This window comes from Delphinapterus leucas, chromosome 5 (genome assembly GCF_059928025.1).
Source record: "Delphinapterus leucas isolate spDelLeu-1000000601 "Yukka" chromosome 5, BTC_Dleu_Yukka2, whole genome shotgun sequence".
In the NCBI taxonomy this organism is placed as follows: Eukaryota; Metazoa; Chordata; class Mammalia; order Artiodactyla; family Monodontidae; genus Delphinapterus; species Delphinapterus leucas.
This window is the reverse complement of record NC_143133.1, coordinates 116302035-116323327: the sequence shown is the minus strand read 5'-3', so window position 1 is coordinate 116323327 and position 21293 is coordinate 116302035. Positions and strand designations below refer to the sequence as shown.

The 21293-nt window shown below is 43.7% G+C and overlaps 1 protein-coding gene and 1 pseudogene across 1 annotated transcript in view; one reads left to right on the top strand and one right to left on the bottom strand.

Moving 5' to 3' along the window:
- The window catches only part of MAML3 (mastermind like transcriptional coactivator 3), a 431510-nt gene that overhangs the window by 212603 nt on the left and 197614 nt on the right, over positions 1-21293 (bottom strand). The gene's annotated exons all lie outside the window — the stretch shown is intronic.
- LOC149749225 (Golgi apparatus membrane protein TVP23 homolog B pseudogene) lies at positions 1910-13141 on the top strand (annotated as a pseudogene).

The following is a 21293-nucleotide window of genomic DNA, read 5'->3' as shown; positions in this document are numbered from 1 at the left end:
TCAAGTTAATTTCCTTCAGTTAATTAAGCCGGTTTCCTTATTAGCAAAGGGAGATGACCAAGTCTAGTTCACATCTAATGACTCACAGAATGATGAGGTTAGCTAGCCCCATCTCTATATTTAAACTTGACTTTTAGATAGAGTCTCAGAGAACTTCCATAAGCAGTACTAGCCCTACCCAGTATTTAGTTCTGCTTTTACTACTGTGGAACCAAGGATTCGCTCAGAAATGTCCACGTGAACTACCACGGAGGTCTGCTAACTGCGAAAATTCACATACTGCTTCATCTCAGAGATGTGTATGTGTGTGTGCGCGTGCGCACGTGTGCGTGTGCACACCCAAGGTACCACGACATCCGGTATCCTTGAGAGGCTGGGGACTAAGTAGTATTGGGGAGTCCTCTAAACGCCCCTGTGACATGGCACCTCACATGGAGGATGGGTTTATGGTGAACACTTCCTCTTTATCTTAAGCAAAATTTTGATGGTGATGAGGGGTGGGTACGGGGACAAGAATTCCTCTGGAATGGCTCAGGGATCCAGGTCCAAACCAGGGTAAGTCTGATGGTATTGCTGAACCAAATCTACTGTTACCCAGACGGGTCCCAACAATTTAAGCCCTGCTCCAAGTTACCAGCAAGTAGCAAACATTCATCATGTATCCATTCTATGCCAGCCAGATCCCAAATCTTTTCTCTCAATTCCCACATCGACCCTGCAAGGTAATAAACATCATTTATACAAATGAGGAAACTAGGGCTCCGGAAGATGAAACAGACTACCCAGGGTCACACAGCTCATGTGAGGGAGTTGAGAGTTGAATTCAAAGGCCTATGCTTTCCGTTAGTTACATGCCTCTCCGCTTGTGAATGGAATGTGTTTCTTATTTCCAAACTATTCTGAAATGAGTGTGGCTCTCAAATGAAACAGGGAAGGAGGGGAGGCATCTTCAGAACTGCTCTTTCTATGCAGTGGGCGGCTGGCACATAAGGAAGTACTATCTGAAAGGGGATTTCCTGTAAGGGCTGCAGTTCTTTCAGATGTTCTCAGAACAGTTCTGCAGCTGTCTGAGTTGCTCAGGTAGAGATACATACTGCCCACTAACCCAACCCCAGTCTGATCCTAAAGAGCATGGCATGCCACCCATGTAGGCCACGGGAATGGCCAATCACATTGACAACCACCCTCCAGGGACATCTCTACAAAGGCACCAACACAAGGACGAATTTCCCAGGAAACCAAACTTGCTCATCCACCGTGGTTCATCTCTGGAGCTGTAAAAACTCACATTATACTGGCACTGCCTTCACCTGGATCTCTGTAATTCTCTTCACGTTTCTTTATTAATATCCTTCACTTCAATTTCACTTTCCTCATAGACAGGGCTAATATTCTGTAGTTCAGAAGACGACTGTATACACTAAATGAGGTAACATAAGCAACGTATCCAACAATGCCACGTGAAGACTTCCTGTAACTCTCCTCTTCCATTAATGGTTCCATAGTGACCTGTAGGGATTTCCAGGTGGGTGTTCCTCATCCCCCTCTTCAATATTGTTAACAAGTATAAAGACAATGCAAATATACAGTTTTAGATGATGGATCCAGGGTTCCACAACATGAATACTGATGATTTTTTTTTTTTGCGTTACGCGGGCCTCTCACTGTTGTGGCCCCTCCCGTCGCGGAGCACAGGCTCTGGACGCGCAGGCTCAGCGGCCATGGCTCATGGGCCCAGCCACTCCGCAGCATGTGGGATCTTCCCGGACCGGGGCACGAACCCGCGTCCCCTGCATCGGCAGGTGGACTCTCAACCACTGCGCCACCAGGGAAGCCCAATACTGCTGATTTTTTAACTTGAGGTCTACATAAAAATGGATTTTAGGATCTCTAAGAATCCCCAAGAATTGTATGCAGAATTTTGTGGTTATATGCCCCTTTTTTCAGGAGAGAGGATGTAAAGCTTTCATCAGATTCTCAGTGTGGTTCGTGATCCTCCGAAAGTGTAACAACAGGCTGGTGTGGGCCGCCATGTTGCAGCAGGACAGTAATGATGACATTGAAGATGTTTCACTGTTTGATGCAGAAGAGGAGACAACTAGTAGACCAGAAAAATCCAAAATCAGACACCCAGTGGCATCATTTTTCCATTTATTCTTTCGAGTCAGTGCAATTATAGTCTATCTTCCCTGTGGGTTGTCCAGCAGCAGCTTTATTGCCTGTATGGTGACAATTATCTTGTTGCTGTCATGTGACTTCTGGGCAGTCAAGAATGTCACAGGTAGACTAATGGTTGGCCTGTGCTGGTGAAATCATACTGATGAAGATGGAAAAAGCCATTGGGTGTTTGAGTCCAGGCAGGCCTCTCCTCAAGACAGTGAAACTGTTTCAGAGGCTGAATCAAGAATCTCCTGGTTAGGACTCATTGCCTGTCCGGTGCTGTGGGTAATATTTGCCTTTAGTGCCCTCTTCTCCTTCAGAGTGAAGTGGCTGGCGGTGGTTATCATGGGTGTGGTGCTGCAAGGGGCCAACCTGTATGGCTACATCAGGTGCAAAGTGGGCAGCAGGAAGAATTTAACCAGCATGGCTACATCGTACCTTGGAAAGCAGTTTTTAAGACAAACCACTGGAGACGATCAGATCTCCTGAAGAGAGTGAGGGAGCCTGTGTGTTCTTTCCATTGGGAACAACTGAAGGGGGTCTTGACTCTGAACCTTTAGAACTCAGTACCTATTGCAAAGAGGAGTGTTGGGTTTGTTTTTCCATTTTAAAGTTTACTTTAAAAAAAAAAAGGAAAAGTAGTTTTCATATTAAGTTTTTACTTTCTAGCATATGGGGCTTGAAGGTGTGGTGTAGCTAGAAACATTGTTAACATTTGGTTCATGGTGTACATATGTGTATGCACATAGTCGTGTAAGATCCATGTGTTAAATTAACACAAGTGTTTGTGTTCATGCCCCTATGGAATGGAGACCTTTGCATTTTGATCCACAGAACAAGAAGGATGTTCCTAGTCTATCTCAAAACTCTCTGTGTTTACATACTATTTCTGTAGATTATTTTATTTGCTTCCATGGTAAGAGTGAGCACTTTGGCTTATATATAGAGTTAGAAATAATTGTTAATTTTACACTTAATATATACTTCATGATGAAACTTCTTATCCTAGGCATTTACAGGCAGGTAAAAACCAAATTTGGGCTATTGGTGCTAACTAGTTTCTAAAATTTTGTTTATTTTTATTTGTAATGAGTCACGTACTTAAGGCCCAGTTAATATAAAAGGAATTTTCATAGTTTATGTTCATGGGATACGTAGGCATTGCTGCTGTTCTATTTATTTTTGGGGAAAGATAGCCAGATTTTACTTTGGAACCTTCCAGAGGCTCTTCAGTGGTCCTTGGCCTAATGAAGTCTATCTTTTACCACTAAAAGAGTATTATTCTCATGTCATAGTGAGAATAATCGTTTCAATACTTGGCACTGTAAATGCCTAAAAGACGTTTTATTTTACGGATGTATTTTTTTTCTTGCTATAATGGGGATATTGTAAATCATGTATTTGTATTAATGGTATTTCTTAAAACAGTATCTGTAACAATCCACAAACTATTGTAGGCATCTGTAAATTCTGTTGTAGGTGCTGTAAACTTTGTTTTAATCAGCAGATTGATTATTTCGTGATTGTATTTATACACTGTTAAAAATTTTTTGAAGATGTTTTGTTTAATTGAATGTATCTTATTGGCATGATAGCTTTAAAGGTGCATAACTTTATATTTGTATAAAACTCTACCGCTTACAAAGCAAAAAAAAAAAAAAAAAAGTGTAACAACAGTTCTCCTACTGGTTAGCAGTAACAGATCAGGTTGGGTGGAACCTGTTTTATAAACAGCCCTGATTTCCTCGAAGTTCAAAGCCATGTGTTTTTGTAATTCCAGGTTACAGTAATGAATGTACATTCTCCAGATCCAGGGGGACTGTGTATGTGCTACACTCATGGCAGCTGGAAGGCTGGGCTTGGTTCTGTGCCTTCATTCTCATCAGGCAGCAAGGGGGTATAACCAGGGCACGGAAGACCCCAGAAACCATATCACGTGAGAAACAGATGAAGAAGCCAAGTATATTTTGCTGGAGAAAGAGAAGAACTGGGGAGTGGGAATGCCAGAGCTCGTCTTTAAATAGCTGACCATTGCTATGTAGGAAATGGATTACATTTAATCTAATGTAGCTCCAGAATATGGAACTAAGATCAAGGGTTGGAAATTATGGGGAGAAATTTTCCAGCCTCTCTATAAGGAGGAACTTTTGAAAATAGAAAGGGCTTCACTGTGAGGCTATTGGGCTTCCTGTCCCTTGAGTTTTCATACCAAGTTGCATGTTCACCTGCCGGGGATTTGTAAAGGGGATTCTTTATTGGGTGGAAGGTAGGGGAAAATGACCTCTACAATTCCTTCGAATTCCATGATCTGTCTATTAAGATTTTATATCTCTTATTAAAAGTTATAGTCAAAGACACATACACACGTTCCTACCCTTACTTCATGTAATAGATCCTTGTGGTGAATCATTTCATAAAGGGGATAATTACTTCTTTAAAACTTCTGATTTCTATGTATTCTGTCGCCTTAAAATGGAGCAGACCTATGCCTGGGTGCAGCGTCTGTGTTTTCAGCACAGCCTCCGCCCATCTACCTCCTTGTCTGAGTCTCCCCCGCCCCAACAGCCTTCACCCCACCCTCGCCTCTCCCCGGCCTCTTGTGCTCTCCACCTAACCGGTTAACCTTGCTTCTTATCCTACGGTCTCTCCAACCTGTTCTCCACGAGCAACCAGAGGAATCGCTTAAAACCATTCATCAGAGCATGTCTTGCTGCCTAAGGTCCTTCTACAGATTCCCATTCTCTTAAAGTCACCCTCATGGCCTGGAATCGCTGGATGACATGGTGTCTCCAAGCCCATGTCAGGCCAGGCTCCCTCCTCCACCGCGCTCTGGCCACCCGGGCCTCTTCTCCTGCCTCTGCACCTGCTTCCCCTCTGCCTTGAACCTGCCCCTCCTACCTCCTGGTCATCCTTCAGGTTTCAGCGCAAGTATCAACTTCCTGGCCATGCTGTCTCAGTTAGCCTCACCCCACCTAGGCTCGAGCACATCGCTGTTTTATTTCCTTCACGCCCCTTATCACAATTTATAACCATTATGCTTCTTACTTTTGACTTGGTATTCTTCCCCCATCCAAGTGTAGCTCACTGGTGATAAGGACCTAGTCCACGTTGTTGACTGATGTGTCTGTGCCCAGTGTCTAGCACAGGGACTGGCCCATGGTTGAGGTCAGTAGGTACTTCCCGAATGAAAGAATGAATGAGCGAGTGAGTGAGTGCATGAACAAGTCTGTCCAGTACAGATGGTCAGCTCTGCGGCTGTGCGTGACCTTGTTCTCCTCTTAGGCTGAAATGAATACACTTCCTTGCTACCCGTCATCCTCTTATCTAGGACAGGGCTGTGTAAACAGCAGGCCCTCTAGAGGATTTTCCATGGGCCCCCAAGAAGCTCACTAATATAAAGCTAAAGATTAGAGAAAAACAACCTTTGTTACTGAAGAAAGACATTACCCATGCCTCGGAGTGTCCACTGAGGGGTAAAATCCTAGAGAGGACTAGCCCAAGTCCCTAAACCTGGGACAGCGTATCTCTTCTTCCTCCTAGGGCTCTCAGAAAAAAAGTATTCTGGCTGAGAGGAACAAGAGATGCTGGAATGGGTTACTGAGGAGGTGGTAGAATCTCCTTTTCTGGAGATCTTTAAAAATAGAACAGCCATCTGGGATGATTTAGATATGGTCTCCATTGAGGAAGGGGGATGAAAAGGGAAGGAAACATCTCTTTAGGTTTCATCTCATCCTTGATTTTCTGATATTTCACTTTAAGTTTTGATTCATGGCAGAAGCCTGAAAGGAGCTAGGAATTCACCTTTTCTTTTTAATGGAAATTGAAGTCCCATTTTACTCTGAACTGTAATTCTGCTACATGACTCTCCTTCTTGCCTCAAATGGGCAATTTGGATGTCATAATTTTTTGGTTAGGTAGAAAGTTTGGATGAAACTTAACTTCCACTCTCTTTCCTAGAAAGGAAAGCAGAAGAATCGAAGATGGAAAAGTTTAGATGCTGGGAAATGACAGGGTGAAGAACACAAATCTGTGAGGGTCCTGCTCAGGCCACTGAAAAGGATCGAGGGAAGGAGCAGCTCAGGAAAAACAGGCAAATTTTTTAAAAGTGTTTAATGCTTATTCTACCTTTTTTTAAATTTATTTTTTTCATGGAAAGGCATTTGATTTTAAATATAGCCATGTGTACATGTCAATCCCAAACTCCCAGGTTATCCCTCCCCCCTCCCCCCCCCAAGGTAACCATAAGTTCATTCTCTAAGTTTGTGAGTCTAAAACAGGCAAGATCTTGTGGGATGTCATACATCCCACAATAGGGACCTGCCGTGGTTACATACAGAAGTTAAGTCTAGAAGTAGTCTACTGTTTGTAACAATTCTTCATTTTTTGTCCTGCTTTATTTTTTAATGGAATCAAGCTTGGGAAAGTCAACATGTAAACAGCATAAGGCATGTTTTTTCTTATATATGGCTATGAAAGTATAGCAATTGAACTATTTCCTAGCTCTGTTCTTATGACTCTTGCTTGATTTATCAAAGCTGCATAGTCGAAAGAACAGTAGATTTTAATACACAGAGCCTGAATTTGACTATTTTAACTATAGAGGCCACACTGTAAAAAGCCTTGTTTAATGTTCCTCAGAAGCATTTGGAGCCATAACTGTATTTCTAACCAACCTAAGTAAACCTGGTTGTGATGATCAAATACATTTATCTTTAGATGTTCATTACAGGCACCGTTGTACATAACAAGCTACCGGCTAAGAGGACTCTAGTTTTGTTTTTTCTTTTTTCCAAAAGGAATACAAATGGCTTTCAGTGATGAAATTAACTCTTTTGCCTTTCTGTAAATTAATGGATAATCCATATTTTTATGGAATATTGTGTTAAGTCAGAACGAAGTGTGACCATAAAGGTCTTCACAAACCATACTTGAAAGACGGCCCTGTCACTTCATAGGACATCCATCAAGGCTACGTCCTCCTTCATCTGCCCACTGCTTCCAGAACGTGGGCTGAATGTCCATGGGCGACGGCCCTGTGGACCTCTGGGTGTGTCAGTGTCCACTTATGCTAGAAACAGAACCCGAATGCTGGACATTCACAGAAAGAAAATTCTAAGGTAGAAATAACAAAACAAACAAAACGAAAAGGCAGAAATGGGATATTCTGAAAGGGCTGGAACATGAATTACCTTAAGGGGCCTTCATGATACAAAATCCACACACCATTGTGTTTTGGTCCATTCTGTTGTGTAACTCTTTGCTAGAGTGGCTACCACCCACCTTTTGCTTCTGGATAGAGGACACATAAGGGTTCAGGGCAGAGAGAAACACCTGATCCTTTAACAGAGCAGGATTAAGTGTCTGCAGGAAAGTTGTAGTTTCTACAGAACATGGCTGCAACTTTTCCTCCCATGAGGCCGCTGTCTCAGTGCTGGAGCCCCTGGGGTTGCTGCCGGGGGTGAGTGAGGCACAGGGTCCAGCTCCGGCCAGAGCTACAGAGCTATGGCACACGGGGATTTAATTCCTGGGGTGAAGCCTAGGAGGGTTTGGGCCCTGCCAGGTCGGATCTGAAGAAAGCAAAACCTCCTCTTCCCTCACCCCACCCCCACGCACACACAGAACCTTCTATCTGCTTTATCACCTTCCCTTTGCTCCACCCATACTAATAGGGCAGGTGGCAGCAGCTGAGAATACAGCCTCCCACATCCCACAGGCTGAATCCCCCTGCCCTCTTTTCTTCTCGTTAGTCCTCATTTGTCTCCTCTCTGCCTTATGCTAGCCTGGTTGGTCCCGGGGAGCCCTGGGCAAACTCAGGGCACAAGTGCCACACTCTCTGGGATGCCTGGGTCTGAATCTGGAGCATGTCTATCTACCACTGCACACACCCAGGCTCCAGGATGGCTCATGCTTGAGACCCACTGTCTCCCTTTCCTGGCTTCCGGTCAACGCTCCTCCCTCTGCATCACTTGCCGGCACCTTGGAAAGCTGGTCACTTCGTTATTTACAAACTCTACAGTTTTCCGTCTCAGTTCACTGTACTGCATTGGTCCCTATAGCTCCTTAGGGGTTTGCTCGCAGCCTTCCCTCACAAATTCAACACCACCACTCCCTCGGTGCAAAGCAAGTGTGTGGAGCTTGCTGGGGCTTGCAAAAAAAGGGGGGGCGTGGTCAGTGCTGCTTTCCCGCAGCTCTTCCTCTGGCACCGCAAATGTTAACGCCTGTCTGCGGGGAGATTGCAGTCCTAACATAATGAGGTATTAATGAGCTTTGCACATGTCCCCAGCCACATTTCCCTCCCCCCCTCCGACCCCGCACCCCCCTCTTCCGCAGAGAATCTGCTCCTTTTCTGACACTGCAATTCCTCCGCCTCCCCTCCCCGCCTGCCCTCTCCCACTCCAGCGGCCCGGCTGCCCAGCGCACCTCAAGCTGCCAGCACTACAGAGCACCAAATGGGCTGGCACCGCCTTGTTTCCTGGCCTAATGGATGCTTGTTTAAACACTGGGGCTGTTTGCATTGCTGCTGCGGCTCACTGCATGTTAAACACAGTCCTCTGAAACCCTATGCCAATCCAATAAAGGTATCAGCAGTTCAGTGCGGGGAGGCAATTACTAGATGGTCCCAAGTGTGCCTTCGAAGCTCTAGGAAGGAAAATTTGATCGAACAACTAAAAGGAAAATCTGATTCGGCTCAGCATCACGTGGAGGACACAAGGCTTAACTGCAGCCAGGTCTTTGGAGGGCAGAGGGAAATCAATGAGGGGCCGGAGGAGCACGTACGCAACGTTAAAGGGCCGTGAGCCAGCCTGTTAGGAACCCCGGCTCCTGCCTCCGCCGAGAGACACCTGCCTGTCCTCCCACTTGGGTTCCCTTTATCTTCCTTTCTTCTTTTTCTATTCCACGGGGTATACTTATTTATTTTTTAATGAGAAACTGCCATCCTTCTTAACACCCTCCACCTCTCACTCACCTTTAATTCCTTAAGCACTCATATTAAGAAAAAAAAAAAAGGCTTTTCTTGTGCAAGAGCATTACCATATCAAAGGCAATAGAGAGCACGAGCGCAAAAATGTTAGAGGGGTAATATAGCAGCAGAGAAGGCGGGCCTGCTTCAGAGACGACGGTGGGTCCCTAACCTCAGGCTAGCGATCCCAGTCGATAAGGCAATGGATTGGTTTTCTGCCTCAGCTAAATCGGAAAGATCAGGGGAATCAGACACAAGATTTAAATTTATTTCTCACTCAAGAAGCTAAAGTTTTGGGAAACCCTCTATTTTTAAGTTCTGGGCTTCGGTTTCTTTTACTTTTCTCTGTTTTTCACTTTAAAATCTGCCCCGCAATGGCCCTTGTTTCCCGAGGTAGCGGGAGAAGGCAGCGGTGGATGTCTGGCAACGCTAAGAAACGCTACGCACGGCGCTCACCGGGGCGCCGTCCATTTGCCAGGAGTTTTGCCAAATCCCTGTCTCTTCCCCGAGGTTCCTGGCACAAGGGATACAGCCAAGATGGAGCAGAGCTGCTGTCAGCGTTAGACTGCAGCAGCCTCCGATCCAGTGGGCGTAAGGATAAAGCTCTCCCTTCAAGGCGGATGGCGCTGGAGTGCGAAGGCGGTCTGCGGCCCGTGTGAGCCCTGCGCACGATGGGGTTCCAGAAAGGTAATTGACACGCTGAAAAGTAGTCAATCTGCAAGCATGCTTGTGGAGCCTCCAGACCAGCATACACTGGGTCCTCGGAACAACAGAGGACCTGGCCTTGCACCCATGACTTGCCTTTTTGTTACTCGCTGCACCTCCTGTAGAAAAAACTCCAGCTCCCACACCCCAGGCACCAGGTGGTGGGGAACCGGGCAGTGAAGCTCCACCGGGCCAGCAGCGTGGCTGCACGGCCCCGCCTGCAGGGAGGCACGCACTCCTGTACCTCCGCCTGTCTGGGAAGAGTCATGGCAACTCACGAGGACAGTAGCTTTCAGGGTCCATAACTGCTGACGTCAGGTCAAGTACTGCTGTTTACATAAGCAAGGAATGGTGTGTTTGGTTCATTTGTGTTCTCCGTGGTTTCCTGACTTAACATTCACGGAATTGCCTCATCATCTCAGGCCTGGAAATACCGGTGAGTGCACTATGGTAAAACCCTTCTGAAAATTATAGTAAGTGCCTTGCTTATCCTGCACTTCGGGGAATGAAGTATTTCATTTAAGATACACACACGCACACTGAGGCTACATCTTTTAAGTGCCAAAATAATTTTTAAAGATTTGAAACATTTATGATGAAAAGCTTTCTAAAACTATTTAGATGCTTCCCTAGTTTATTAAAACGTAGGTAATTTTTCTGAAACTCATAGGGTCCTAAGTTACTGACCCTGTTGTTGGTTATAGGTCAGCTGCTTAGTTACTTTGGCATGGTAGTTGATTACTACCTCCCTTTATTAGGAAAGAAGAGCCCTGCAAAAGATGATAGACCAATATATTTAGGAGACTCGCTTATAACCCTGTCTTGAGACACCACCTTGCTATATTTCCAAAATCTAATGTCTCTAGAAATGCTAGATCTGTTTCTCAACAAGACATGAACTCTCTCCCATCCCCACTCAGCAGAAACATTACATTTTAATTTATTTTTTCTTCTTAGTGTTTGAATATCACCATGGAATCAAAAAAATGTGATACTGACCCCAGACGACTTCAACTTACTCTCTTTATCTCTCCCCAGACACAGAAACTCACAAAATCTCTGGGCTCCCATAATGTCACTCTCATCCAGAGATAGCAGCGGAATTGTACTAAAATCTCAGAAAGAAATTCTACTGCAAAGATGGAGAAGTAGGGTAAAAGAGAACATGCTGTTAATAGCAAGTCTGAGGTGATCAAAGTAGAGGCAACAGTCACAGGTGGACAGAGATATTCCTCTTCTTTTGATTACTTCTTTATGTGCACATAAAGAGGCTATTTTAACTTAAAATATATAAAGATCCATCTCTGAGATCTCTACTTTTATGTTATTTACATAAAAATGTTTTCACTTTTTTTCTAATTTGTAACACATAAAATTTTCTCTCCATGTAAGCATCTTGAATTCTGTTATCCTGAAACAAGAAATGGCATTCCTTCTCACCATCATGAAATAAAAATCATACCCTATTGTAAAATGTTTAGATGACTATGAAAATCACTGAAGTCAGTTATCGCAAAGTATACTTTCATCGTCTGGCAGGTTTCACTCCCAAATACTACTTCTCTCAAAGAGGTGTGGCTTTCACGCTTTGGTATCCTACTTGGATACAGATGTGAAAATCTCTCTTACCCTCAGGAAATGAGCATCTTATTCATCTCATTTCGGTATCCATTTAGATCATCACTTTCTGATGACCCAAAATTGCTGGAATGCTTTGTTAGGAATAAAACCTGGGATTCCTAAACCTGAATTACTGATGATGGAGAAACCCCGATTAGCAACTGGAAGAACTCTGGTTTGGTGACCTTTCATTACCCCTTTTCCTTCAGGGTTTAGTCACACAATCAGCAAAACACGATTTCAGCTTCTGTTAGAAGGATCAGACTTTACAGCAAAAAATGTCTTTAAGATTAGAGTAAAAGCATAAATTAAATTTGGGCCCCTAAGCAAACGTTTAAAGAGGTCCCTCTTTCATTAGGCACCACAGAAATGACCTCAATCTGCATTGTGCAAAGGGGTGGGAGAGTGGACTTTGGGGAACCCTCACTGGAGCAGTTGCTCCTACTGATAAGATAAAGTGGCCAAGAAACAAGGCATTGTCCCTAAACTATGAGTATAAAAATAAGTATGAATGACGTGTAAGAACTGGGGCCAGTGCCGTCACCTTCATCCTCAGCATGCAGAATACAGACCATTGATGACCCTTGGAAATGGTACCTGTCTGGTGACGAACAAGTTCACAAAGGGTTTATTATAGTCTCTCTATTTTTCTGTATGTTTGAACATTTCCAAAATAAAACGTTTTGAAAAAAAGTATGTCGACTGGTTCGCTGGAAAAGGAGAAGGCACAGAGGGCAAAGGAGGTGAATGTTGTACCAGTCCAGTCATCGTAGGATTGGTGCCATCTTGAGCACTCCACCAAGTCCCGATGCAAGAAGCCACAGGAGGATGGAGAAAAGCACAGGAACAAAGACGGCAGCCTCTGCTCTTGCTAAAGAACTTCCCAGGGTGATGGGAAGGTCCAGGCAAAGGAGAAAATGCTGCTGTTTGCATCACGTTGTCAGAAGAGATTTCAGACAGAGCCCCGGTCAGCTGGGAAACCCAAACATCCACATACAGGGATGGCATATGTTCTGTAGTTTCTGACCAGAAGGAAAGAGCTTTTGTGCACAGGCTGTTAGACCCATATATCTAGAAACAAGTGGAAACAAGAGATGTAAGACATGGAAAAGAATGATGACTAGAAAGAATACAAAGGATGTTTGACTGCTGAACTTCCTTTAAAGGTAGTTTGGATCCTCTCTGGATTAAAGAAATGTTTACAATATTAATCACGAATAGCCTTCCTTTAAAAAGTTTTTTTTAAATTTTGAACTATTTTTTGACCTACAGAAAAGTTGCAAAAATAGTACAAAGCCCTTCGTATCCTTTACGTTGCTCTCCTTAATGTTCATGTCTTACTTAACCACAGTAGAATGATCAGGAACAGGAAATTAACATCCATACCATATTGCTAATTAAACTACAGACCTTATTAGAATTTCACCATTTCTTACACTAATATCCTTTTGCCGTTGCAGGATCCTATCCAAGATGATCCTGCATTGCATCCAGTTGTTATCTCTCCTTAGTCTTTTCCAGTTTGTAACAATTCCTCCATCTTCCCATGTCTTTCTTGGCCTTGACACTTTTGAAGACTACTGAACAGTTATTCTGTGGAAGGTCCCTCAGTTTGGGTTTGCCTAATGTATTGTCATGACTTGAAGGAACTTATGCCTTTTTAGCAAGCCTACTACAAAAATGACGTGTTCTTCTCAGTGCACCATATCAAGGGGGTCATGATGTCATTATGGCTTATCACTGGTGCTATTTGCCTTGATCACTTGGTAAGAACAGTGCCTGCTTGTATTTCCACTGTAAAGTTTCACTATCTTTCCCTGTGTAGTAACAAAGTATCTTGAGGGGGATATGCTGACACTATACGAATCCTGTTTCTCCTCAAATGTTACCCACTAATTTTAGCATCCATCTGTGGTTCCTGCCTGAAATAATCGTTACTGTGGTGTTTGCCTAAGGGTGATTCTGTTTCCCAATTTCCTTCCACATTTATTATCTGGAATTCTACTTAAGGAAGAGCTGTCACTTCTCCCATGTTTTTTGTTTTTTAATCAGTATGGACTCCTGGATATTTATTTTATTCTATGGGTTAAAATTCACTACTATCTTTATTTTTTTGCCCAAGCTGTACCAGCTTTGGTCACTAGGAACACATTTACATCGACTCCTGTGTTCTTTTGACAAGCCCTTGTCTTTTGAGGGGAGTGTTTCCTTATTTGCTGGCACTGTTAAGATGTTCCAGGTTCATTTTGTATTTCCCCTGCCTGAGGCCTGAAAAACAACTGCTTCTGCAAGGAGGCTTGGTTCCTTTTATTGGAGAATGGTGTTTAGAAACAAGATATGGGTGCTGAGTGAGCTTCTTGTTTCTCAGCAGATACAGCTAGGTAATATATGTATGCATATTAACCCATTTATATACATATATGTATATTTCTGTATCTCTCTGTGTACATAGAGAGTAGTTTATGCTACTACTCTGATCCTGACCCAACACCATAGGGTTTATTTTAGCCTTCCTCTCTCCTTATTGATACCTTTTTTCTCCATCAGTGTGATGCCCATAATAACTTTCTTTTAACTTAAAACATAGTTTCACTTAATAATCAACTCCAAAGCCATTCGTTGATTAGACTGGAAATGGAGTTATTGATTTAGCAAATATTCATTGACAAGTACCGTATTTGTTTAAGGCCCCATACAAAGCTCTCTGGATGGAACAGGGATGACTCTTAGACCCTGCCTTCAAGTAGTTTATGGGCTACTAGGAAATATATAAAAATAATACAGAAAGTAAGAAGTGTTAGGAGAAACAAATAAATGGTGATGGGCGTGAAGAGGAAGGAGAAATGCATTCCTATTGGAGGGATAAGGGAAGGCTTCCTGAAGAAGCTATGGATCTTTAAGGATGGGCAGAGTGGGATCTGTAAAGATTAGGGGAAAGCACTCCAGGGAGAGGAAACAGCTTGAACGAAAGCACTGGAAGGAGGCTGTGGAGGCAAGGCGTAGAAAAGCCGTGTCTGGGGGAGACCAGGCCAGTGAAGGCAGCATGGCGGCTGGAGCTGGATCACAGAGCACCGTCGACAACTGGCTATGGTGGAATCTGGGCTCTGTCCGCGGGCGATGGAGAGCTCCTGAGACTTTGCGAGCAAGCAGTGACCAGCTAGGAGTGACATAGTGGGACTCAGAAGGGAGGGGGGAATCTGTGGACCAGAGAAGATCAGTGCAGGAGAGAAAGCAGTTTGGAAGCTACTGATATAGGTTAGGGGACCAGGGATGGTCTGAACTGCAGCAAGAATGACAGGTACGGAGAAGAGGTGACATATGTGAGGACACAATCAACAACACCTGACAACAGATTAGATGAGGAGAGTAAGGAAAGAGTCAAAGGTAACTTCTGGATTTCAAGGAGGTATATTAAAAAACTATTCAAGTTAGAGACTACGACATAAGCAAGATAATGGGAAACTGTCCAACGGCCCCCAAAACGCAGGGTTGAGGTAGAGCACTTCCCATGTGATCATTTTGGTGCTTTGTTATGAGTGGACAGGAAAGGAGAGAAAAATCAAATGTTATGTCAAGCAGTGTTGTTCCTTTCCAGCAGCAATGCTAAAAGTCCAGTACAGTAAAAAAAAAAAACAAAAACAACTGCATTAAAAAGCAAGATGAAATTTCTAGATGATAATGAAATTTCATTTGCCCATGATGCTGGTTAGCCATTGGCATTGCTACTCACCACAAAGGGATATTTTCTTTGAAGTTGGATAGTGAGCACTCTCTACACTAGAAATTGCCCACATTTTATCCATCATGACTTGGAGGCTAGTAAAACAGAGCCATTATAACTCTAGTCACCAGGGAGTTCTAGAACACTGAAGTTAGAATTAAACCATCACAGCTCCCCTATTAGTGTTGTATCACTATTCAGATGTGATAGTTTATCTCAGGGAACAGCTGAAACTCAAATACACTAGCATCTATACAACCATGACAGCACTTATTAGTACATAACACACAGGCATAGGCTGTGTTTGCTGGAGTATATTTGGCTTTCAGGCACAAGAAGCAACTACGAGTCAACTGTTGTTATGCCACAGTCTCGGTTGATTGTGTTCTTTTTAAGGAAGAAAGGAAAGAGCTACATTTGTTCATTTGTTTTGCAAGATGCTAGACACTTAATCATGCTATAGGGCAACAGAGAAGACAGAAGTGGAGGAAGAGAGCACGTACTTTTTCTGCTATTAAGTCTGATGGAGTTTGGAACTGCAGACCCATTGGCTGTAGGGAAGTCTGGTGTGGATGCCCAGCCTGGGCCCAGCCAGGTGACCACGTGGGGATGCGCCAGCATCCACTGTCCACTATCGCCTGCCCCTCCTTCCCCTGGTTGTAGAGGTGAAAGGTCTTCAAGCCTTGTCTTAGACAAGGTGTCTCTCCTACACCAACGGCTCTCACAGAGTAAAGCTGCTGGAATGGTTTCTACAACAGACATTCTTCCGGCAGAAATGGAGATCCTTTTAATCAGGTGGAAGACAGAGGCCTACTATTCTTCTTAAGTGGAATCAAAGGAGTCACACTGAAGGAGAGAAGTCCATGTTGTCCCATCCCATGAAAAGCTCTGTGACCAAAAGAGTTGTCCCACCAGAACACATTTCCAGGCAGAGTCTGTGGACCCGAATTCATACCCTGAGTTGACAGAGGGGTTGAGGAAGATCCTGCGCTGGAGCTTCACTAGTACAAAGACAGACTGAGGACGCAAGGGAGGAGAGGCCAGTCTCGCCATTTTGAAGATACGCAACAGCCATTCCCGCAGGGATTAAGCTCCCTCCTTACGAAATTGCCATATTAAAAGACATCGTTATCAATTAAGGCAAGCAGGGTTGGCAAGACTGGAGGGTCAATTACAAGTACTCAAACACAGCAGCAAGGAAGAGTTAAAGGCAAAAACTGCAATGCGGTGAAGACACGTCATTGTGCGCTGTCCCCGTCCCCCCACCGTAACCTCCTCCCCTTCATGTCACTTTCCCTTTTCTCTGTCCTTTTAAGTCCCTTTTTCTGCTTAAATGGGGAGTAATGGGACACTAGACCTTTACACTGTTCATTGATTAACCACACATTAGTATGTTCATTGCTTAGGTTATCATATTACTAATTGATTCCATGATTTTTTTTTATTTCTAATTATGAAATTGAAGGCTTTGTCAGTGCTGTAGGAATTTTCAGGGCTTGCCCAGTTGTAGGCTGTGTGAACGGAACAGTCAGAAGGGCAACTACGGTCCCATTTTTAGATCTCTAAAGAAGAAGTGAGGTGGCAGAGTTGGAAGATGAGTCCATGTTTCCTTTGTTATCCTGGAATCACTTAGGTTATGGTTCTTGTGTCCCAAGATGCTGTGAAGGAGCCTCCAATTCCAGTGAGACCGACTATGCCACTTGTAGGACCCAGTGCTAAATGAAAATGCAGGACCCCTTGATTAAAAAATGAAGAATCTCAAGCTGGTGACAGCAGAGCATTAACCCATATGCCCCAAGTTCCAGGAGCCATGAAGCCCGGCTGTTCTGCCTTCATGTGCCTCTTCCCTGAGCAAGCCTGTTGTTCTTGGCACTAAAATTCACCAACAGGCTAAGACACTACTTGATCGTGACTGGGTTTCATCTGCTGTTTCTTCTTTGGACCTTGTACCACCTAGAACTGCAGAGACATATTAAAATGTTTTCCACTTCATGTTTTGCTATTTTATGCGATATTTAATTACATTATCACTTTGAATGCGATGTTCTGAGCATGTCCCCACCTGCTCTAATTATTTTCTACCAAACTGAAGTTCCGGATATTTGTGTAGGTCAATGGAAGGCATTCTCTTCATCAGGGGCCTTTATCTTCCTCCTACTGAAACATCCTCACAGTGTCAACAACCCTCCCATGTCGTCTCCTTCAGTAATCCCTGTTTCTGGAATCACTTTCTGAAGAGTGAAAAGAACTTTAAAAAAGTACTTTAGAAACAATTTCCTGATTTGCTTAATTCTTTGAATAGTGCTTTTTTGACTGCCTTCCTTTGACCAAACTTAAGAAAAGTATCTTGTAAATAAAAGGCATTCTGTTCTTATTTCTCCAATCAGGACACTAATTTTCTCCTATGCTTTAATTTTTTTGTTTGATTAAAAAAATTTTTTTTAAATTTTATTTTTTTAGAGCAGTTTAAGGTTCAGAGCAAAATTGAGGGGGGAGGTACAGAGATTTCCCATATACCGTCTGTCCCTAGAGTTAAATTGTCATTGCTTAATTTATACAGTCATCCCTCGATATTCATAGGGGATTTGTCCAGAACTCCTGTGGATACCAAAATCCACAGATGCTCAAGTCCCTTAAATAAAATGGTGTAGTATTTGCATATAACTTACGTACATCCTCCTGTATGCTTTTTTTTTTAATTTATTTATTTGATTTATTTATTTTTGGCTGCGTTGGTTCTTTGTTGCTGTGTGCGGGCTTTCTCTAGTTGTGGTGAGCAGGGGCTACTCTTCATTGTGGTGCGCAGGCTTCTCATTGTGGTGGCTTCTCTTGTTGCAGAGCATGGGCTCTAGGGCGCGAGGGCTTCAGTAGTTGTGGTGCACGGGCTTAGTTGCTCCACAGCTTGTGGGATCCTCCCGGACCAGGGCCCGAACCTGTGTCCCCTGAATTGGCAGGCAGATTCTTAACCACTGCGTCACCAGATAAGCCCCTCCTGTATGCTTTAAGTCACCTCAGATTACTTATAATACCTAATAGGTAAGTGCTATAGAAATACAGTAGACCCTTGAACAATGGGTTTGCACTGCTGAACTGCAGGGGTCCACTTATATGTGGATTTTTTTCAATAAGTACTATAGGACTACAGGATCCACTGTTGATTGAATCTGTGGACGCTGAACCACAGATATGGAGGGCCGAGACACTATTTTCCAAACAAGTCTCTGCTAGGCCAAGGAAATGTCAACCAAAAAGCTAAAATCACCACAAATTCCAAGTAAGTGTCGTCAACTAATAATCTTTATTTCTAGAAAAATGTTACCCAAAGTCCCTCTAAAAGTAGGTTTGCATGAGAGACAAACCATTGGAAAAGATACTGTGATACTCATAGACCTAATCTATTGATAGTTTCAAATACTTTCACCAGCAGTGTTGATCTCCCATATCTCCATTTTAAATGAAGCGACCAAATTCTACAAGAATTTGTAGCTTCATTGGTCATAGCTGATGGAACCAAGGAGGAACGCCTGATCCAAGGAAAGCCTGCTGTCTCTGTATGACACAGTCTGGCTTGAAAGATGAACTTGCTCCATCAGCTTCTGACTCTGGGAGATATATCGGGGAATGCAGAGAAAGAGATGCAGTTAGCAGTGCAGTTTAGCAGAACCAAAAGGATAGCAACACAGAGAGAGGCCAGGAGCTGGGGTGAGCCACGTGGGAAGATCGGGTTGCAAAGAAATTACTTTGAGGAAATAGAGAGGCTGAGAGAGGAAAGAAGGAAAGAAAGGAGGGAGGGAGGAAAACAAATGAGAGAAAGAGATACGTATACAGACAGGACAGATGACAGACCACGTGACCCTTGAGGGTGTGGTTTGCCCCTAGAGATTCCCTTGTTGGCTTTTTCCACTCAGGCGCAGCCCATGAGCCTCCGTAGAGTGAGCCTCTTTATCTTCTGAGGTAAAATGAATGTATCACTGTTCCTTATTCTGTAGCTTGCCGCCAGAGATTAACCAAAGCATGACAAAACATCTTCCTAAAACGAGCAAAGTAAGGGCCCCTGGGGTGTGTGTTTGTGGCGGGGGTACAGGATGGAGAGACATCCAACACAGAATACATTTTACATTGAAGAGCCTTCCTTCTTATAAATGTGAATTTTTTGAAAATTTTTATCGTATATTGGAGTATAGTTGATTAACAATGTTGTGTTAGCTCCAGGTGTCCAGCAAAGTGATTCAGTTATACATATACATGTATCTATTCTTTTTCAAATTCTTTTCTCATTTAGGTTATTACAGAATACGTCATTATCTGTACAGAACCACAAAGGGCCCTTTCTGTGGGATGGTAAAGGCCTGGGTCCTGCCTGTAAAAGCCAGCAGTAGCCACTGTACTGTCAGGCCTGATGCCAGGGCCGGTGGTGGAGTCTGTCACAGTCCTTTGATGTTCCCAGACAGGACAGCTTCTGCCTGCTAAATATTTATTTAATTCAATTTGGCCAATCAAACTTCAGGTCTAATAAACAATTACAGTAACAGGCAACTCTTAACCCAGAGTCCTTCTACTTCCTGAGGTCAGCCTGGGGCTTTGTTCAAAAACCAGGTGCTAGCAAAGCAGGGAGGGGGAAACCCAGAGAGAGAAAGTGAGAGAGAGAGTGTGTTGTGAACATGTTTGTGAGTGTGTGTGTGCGTGTGAATGTGTTGAGCGGGGGAGGGAGAAGGAAGGGAAGAAATGGAGAAAAACCAAAAAAGGAAATGGGAGGCTGTGTGAAAAGGCATGTAGAAATCCTCCTCTCTCAACTGACCATACAGATTAACATGTAAAAAAGCCAACCGTGGACTGGGTGTTCAGCTTCCCTTAATCAGAAGGCAGACGCCCCTCACCTTCCTCCTCCTGGCGCATCATACTCTCGGAAAGAGGGGGGAGGAGGTCAGCGGGGGCTCTTTGGCTCCTATTTCTACCTCCATCCAAAGGCAAGTATGAACCACGTGGCTCTCCCTACCCCTCACTTAAGAGCATGTGGAGAGAAGGGACCTCACCTTCCAAAGGGCTGGGGAAAACACCCAACTCAACTCTTACCACGTGCTTTCCTCTGTGGCGAGGAAATCTGGTGGGCTGCCGCCGTTGTCTTTCTAAACCTCTTTGCCCTAACACCACTTTGGAACGTAACATGGAGTGCAAGATTCTTTATCTGCAGAGAGAAGATAAACCCTGAGGCCTACAGCAATTTTCTGCTTGTTGAATCTTGTGCCTGGTTCGTTTCAACAAAGCCCGGTTTCGTTAGCATCACCTGGCTCACTATAGAACGGGCACTTCCATGCGGGTGTAACCGTGTTCAGCAAAAGCTCTCCGCTTTGCCAGACACTTAATGTCCTGGTCAATGTACTGCTGCCAATATCCACTCAATTAAAAGGTATTCATCATCCATTTTACTGCTCTCCCTACTGCCCATCACTCCCCTTCCTCAGCAAGACATGGGGCCCAGCAGTCCTCTCCTGTCATCCAGCCTTCCCGGCAGATGCAGTTACATGGCAACCATGCAGACACCTTTTTTTTTTTTTTTTCCACGACTGATATTCTATGAATCCTTACAAATTTATTAGTTCTGACTCATAACAATCCATCAGCCATAAGTGCAATAAATGATGCTTGTAAATTAATACCCACATTTCAGCAGAGGAGGTTTTACATATTAAATTATCTTTAAAGTTATAAATAAGTAACCTACGTGAAATAGATTGAAGCAATAGACATATCTCCACAAACAATACTCAGGAAGCTTCCTTTTCACCAAGCAAAAGCGATTTCAGCAATGTCTTGTTAATAGACCCCCCCTCTCCACATTCCCTGCCTTTTCTCTCTTCTCCTGTAACATCATAGATCCATCACATCCAATACTGGGGTTGTTCCTTTCTTAGGAAGAAGGGTGCTTCCTTTATCTAACACTCATTCTCAATGCTTCGGCTGGCTTACTGTTTTAAAAGAGTAATTTAGAAATTTTCCAAGATATATTTACTTCCACGGCCTCCTCTTTATCTGTGCCCCCATCCCCTCAACAATGCCACTTGAATAGCCTTTTTAAAATCGCTTTCTTCATTTTTATATAACACTTTTATTACATGTGTATAGATC